Here is a 5,176-nt window from a genome sequence, read left to right on the forward strand (position 1 = left end):
TGAGGCATCATCACAGTTCTAAAGGAGAAAACAGTACCAGCATTCACTTCAACATAACCTCAGGAGACCCTAAAAGGACAAAACTCAAGGCATGTTGTCCTTGTAGAAGGAACATAGCCTTCCACTCGGAATCACATATTTACCACCTGTCTTCCACAGTCTTTTCATCTATTAAACAATTGCTTTTAAAAAATCATTTATTTATTTATTCATAAGGAAAGGAAAAGAGAAAGAGGCAGAGAAAAATGTGCGCATCAGGGTCTCTTGCTGCCACTGCAAACATACTCCAGATGCATGTGCCACTTTGGCCATAATGTTCATCTAGCTTTACGTGGGTACTGGGGTTATTTTTTTTTTGCTGGTACTTTTACAAGTAAGTGTTTTTTTGTGAGTAGGAAAATAAGTTATTTTTGTTTGGGGAGTCAGCCAGCGTCCAGCCTCAGAACTTCTGGGACTGCCTTGGTGACTCTGAGCACACTGAAACACACAGTCTTACTCAGGAGCTGGCACTCAAGATGTCCCTGATCTGCACATCCCTGAAGCAAGGGGACAGGGGCACAGACATATTTTTGTGGCGCTTCTCAAAATGGTTGTACTTACGAATGTAATGGAGAGAGTCCCAGGGGATGACAGTGGTCTTCTGCGTCTTCATCTTGGTGACCACACCAGACAGGATTCGTCCCTGGATGGAGACATTACCGGTGAAGGGGCATTTTTTGTCTATGTGGGTGCCTTCGATGGCCTCTTGGGCATCTTGAAGCCTGGACCGACGTTCTTGTAGTAATGGGGGAGCTTCTCTTTGCCAGTTTCTCCCAGCAGCACTCTCTTCTTTTTTTGAAAGATGGCAGGCTGCTTTTGGTAGGCCCTTTCAGTCTGAATGTCCACCATCTTCCTGGTAGGCTGAAGCAAAGAGCAAGCAAGTGCTTTTTAAAAAAAAAAAAAATCTTATGTTTATTTATTTTGAGAGAGAGAGAGAGAGAAAGAATAGGTGTGCCAGGGCCTCCAGCCACTGCAAATGAACTCCAGATGCATGTTCCCCCTTATGCATTTGGCTTATATGGGTCCTGGGGATTTGAACCAAGGTCCTTTGGCATTGCAGGCAAATGCCTTAACCGCTAAGCCATCTTCTCCAGCCATGGGTACTTTTACAAGCAAGTGCTTTTATGCACTGGGCAATCTCCCTCACCCCAGCAATTAATTTTTAGCATCTGCTCTGGGTCATTTTTATGCTGGGCTCGAGTAATGAACTGTTCAACCAAGGAGACCTCTCTCCCTCCCTCCCTCCTTTCTTTCTTTCTTTCTTTCCTTCCTTCCTTCCTTCCTTCCTTCCTTCCTTCCTTCCTTCCTTCCTTCCTTCCTTCTTTCTTTCTTTCTTTCTTTCTTTCTTTCTTTCTTTCTTTCTTTCTTTCTTTCTTTCTTTCTTTCTTTCTCTCTTTCTGGCATCCCAACAGTCCCCCTTCCCACACCTTCAAAGCTTTCTAAAAACTTTCTAGTGTACAATTGCAAAGATGGCTTGGGGCTTTCCACTCTGGATTTTTGCTGCAATCTTACAGCATAGAAGGATCCAGAACACCAGGGAAGATGGGGGGAGCCCTGTTTGGGCCAGTCCACCTGTGGGCACAACTGGTGCCAGATTTGTTAGAATTCTTGGCTTTCTCTTTTTGGCTCCTCCTGGTAGAAAGCCCCTGAGCAATTGCTGTGGTTCCTTTATGGGTAGTCAACCTCTGCACCCAATGGCACCTACTGGAAGCAACTGTGCAGGGGAAAGGAGGTGCAATGACTGTCAGCCTAGGAACAGGGCTGGTCACTGGTCCTCACTGGGCCCCAGTTGGACCCACAGAAACCCACACTGTGGTGCTGAAGAACATAATGGATGGTGACTGGATAGAAAGTCTTGATTCACTAGGAAGCCAGCTTCCAGCTATAGCTACAAAGGGGACACAAGTTCTTGGGGTCACTGGCTAGGGTTTCTCATAGCTCACACCCAGGTAAGGGGTCCTCCCAGATTCCTGCTGGAAAAAACAGGGTTGTCTCTAAAGTCCCTGTGGCTGAAGCATGCCTCCAGGGAAAAGCCTTTCTCTGGAATCTCCCAGTGATGCCAGCAGCATCCAGTCACAGAGGAATGGTATGCCAGGCAGTGGATTGGAGATGGATAAGGGAACAGGCTTAGAAAACCCTGGGCTCCCAGTCTAGCTTCTGCTTCTTGTATCAAGTAACCCAGAATAACTACTTTGCACTGTGCTGATCTGTGAAACAGGAAGAATGACAATGCCTGTGGCCAGTATAGTGAGACATCTCCTTGGGAATTGTGTTCTGCCATTTCGATGACACGTTAAGTCTGTCCAATGTGGGTTTCATGACATCTGAGTGCACATTGAACCAGTAATACCTCTGCTTCTTATTATAGACAGTCAAATGTAAGAGTATGAATTCCAAAGTACATTAGACACTGAGTGTTCACCATCCCCTGACCAAGAACTTTGGTACTTATAGAATCTCAGCTGAGTCTCCTAACAAGCAGATGGCTGCATGTCATAGAATGGTAAGACAGGGGTCTGAGAATGAAAATGACTTTTATTTTCTTTTTCTAATGGCAGTGGAACCTGCTAGAAGTGTCTCGATAGGCAACACAGGTCCTTAAATCACAACTCCCAGATTCCGGTTTGGACTCAGAATAATGAACTTCCTTAAGATTTCAAGTGGGCTGGGTCATTAAGGGCAGCCAATGGGATTTGAGTAGTGATGGCATGGACTGCAGCCTACGTCGTGTCCTTAAAGGACTGAGGGAGGACATTCTTCTTCCTTGCTTTTCCATGCTGGCTGGAACGTGAGCCCAAGTGATGGCGCTTCAGCAGCTCTCTTGGCCCATGAGGTGAATCTCTTGGCCCATGAGGTGAACTTTGCAAGTATCCACATGTAGTAGAGTTTGGATCTCCAGTACCAAGGACTTCCCATAATTATCATCCATAGGCCTCCACTCTGTAGAGTTTTACCTCTGTCTTATTTAGTTTGGCAGATATATTGATTTTCAAATAAACTTAATCCCAATTTATATTTCATAATCAGGTGGCAAATAAGGGGCACCTCATGTCAGGGCCCTCAACGCATGCATGCGTGACAAGCACTTGCATTTAGTTGGTGTTTATGTGTTGTATTATGTATTTATGGTTAAGTTTTATACTCAGGCCCTAGCTGGGGACAATTTAGAAGGTGGTGGAGTTTTGCTGGAGGAAGTGTGTTGTTTGTGGCAGGACTTTGAGGTTTTCATAGCCCAAGGCCACCTTGCCAGAGTTGGTTTACTCTTACTGCTTCTTTGCAGCTGCTATGGCAAGATGTGACACTCTGTCTCTGCTCTGCTATGCTTTCTCCACCACAATGAAACATTCTCTCAAAACTGTAAGCCTGATATAAACCCTTTCCTCCCATAAGCTGTTTTGTCCAGCTACAAAAAGGTAATGGCACCAAAACTAAAACTGGAAAAAGAAATGGGCATGAATTTTCCTGAGACTCATTCTCCATGTTTGTATGGCTAGTGTCTCACACAGAGCCTGACCCAGTGTTTCCTTCATTCTGAGATGCTCATGTTTCCATGATATAGACAGCCAACTCCAGAGCACCTTACATAAAGGTGATCTTCTGAGCTGGGGACATGGATTAGTGGCTTACGGTGCTTGCTTGCAAAGTCTGCTGGGCTGGGTTTCATTCTTCAGTACTTACACAAAGTCAGGTGCACAAAGTGGTGCATGCATCTGGAGTTTGTTTACAGCAACAAGACATCCTGGTGTGCCCACAGTCACTCCACCTCTCCTCTCTCTCAGACAAATAAATAAATAAAATTTTAAAATAATAAGTATATCCTGCCTTCATATTGTACAAACCACTACAAATCAACCATGCATCTTAAGTAAGATGATAGGTCTTAGAACACTGAATATGGAAATTAGAGCTTCTAAACCTCACTAATGTTGAGCTGACTTGACTTGAAATACATGGGTGCAGTGGTGTTACCCAAGCATCCCCCATAAACTTATGTATTCTGAATGCTTAGTTCCCCAGCTGGTGGCAATTTGGGAATTGGAGCATCCTGAAGGTGATGTACTGTTGGGGAGGGCATAGGTTTATTGGTACTACAGCCAGCTTACCCTTGCCAGTGTTTGGCACACTCTTCTGTTGCTATTGTCTATCTGATGTTGGTCAGGAGGTGGTGTACAACCTCTGTTCATGACCTAATTTTCCCCTGACATCATGGTGCATCCCCTCAAGCCTTTAAGCCAAAATAAACCCCTTTCTTCCCACAAGCTGCTCTTGGTTGGGTGTTTTCTGCCAACAATGTAAGTTGACTGCAACAGTAAAATTGGTACTGAGAAATGGAGTCATTGCTACTAGAAAACTGACTGTGGCTTTGGTCATTTGGAACTGATTTGAAGAATAATGTGGATGGATTTGATACACTGGCCTAAGAGACTCCTTGCAGTACTTTAAGTACAACTTGGTGAACTATTCTGGTCAGAGTTCAAAGACCTAAATGCAGTAAGAACTATGGACTATGAGGTTTGGCCTATATGGGGAAGAAAGAACTTTGTCTGGACTGGACTAGAAGCAGTTTGTGTGAAAGGCTTTCTGTTAAGCCCATGTTATGAAAACTTGTGCAGGGTTGCATTGGGTAGAAATGGACTGCTATAAGCAGAGGGATATGACCAAGGAAAATAAATTTTTGGGAACTAGAGAGAGGTTTAGTATCAAGGCCTTTGCCTGTTAAGCCAAAGGACCCAGGTTCCCCAGGACCCATGTAAGCCATATGCACAAGGAACACATGCATCTGGAGTTCATTTGCAGTAACTAGAGGCCCTGGCATGCCCATTCTCTCTCTGTATGACTCTCTTCTATCTCTCTCTGCTTGCAAATAAATAAATAAAATTTATTTTAAAAAATCTTTGGGCCCAAACTGTTGCTCTTTCAACTGCAATTGTGTGAGAGATTATAACCATTGAGATTGGGTCAGCTGGTCTGCATTGGGACAACAGGAAGAATGTAGACTCTTTTGAAGTAAGGGGCCCAGATGCTGAACAAATTTGTTGTCCTTCGAAGTTGGATTTATTCCCCTTTGGATTAACAAATTGGTAGCCCACCTAGTACAAGGGAGTATAACAAATGCAGAAAAGAGAGGATAACTGGA

The 5,176-nt window shown here is 44.2% G+C and overlaps 1 pseudogene; it reads right to left on the reverse strand.

Annotated features, from left to right (window-relative positions):
- Positions 1–422: 422 nt before the first annotated feature.
- On the reverse strand, positions 423–888 carry LOC101606599 (annotated as a pseudogene).
- Positions 889–5,176: the final 4,288 nt, after the last annotated feature.

This window comes from Jaculus jaculus, chromosome 6 (assembly GCF_020740685.1).
Source record: "Jaculus jaculus isolate mJacJac1 chromosome 6, mJacJac1.mat.Y.cur, whole genome shotgun sequence".
NCBI lineage: Eukaryota > Metazoa > Chordata > Mammalia > Rodentia > Dipodidae > Jaculus > Jaculus jaculus.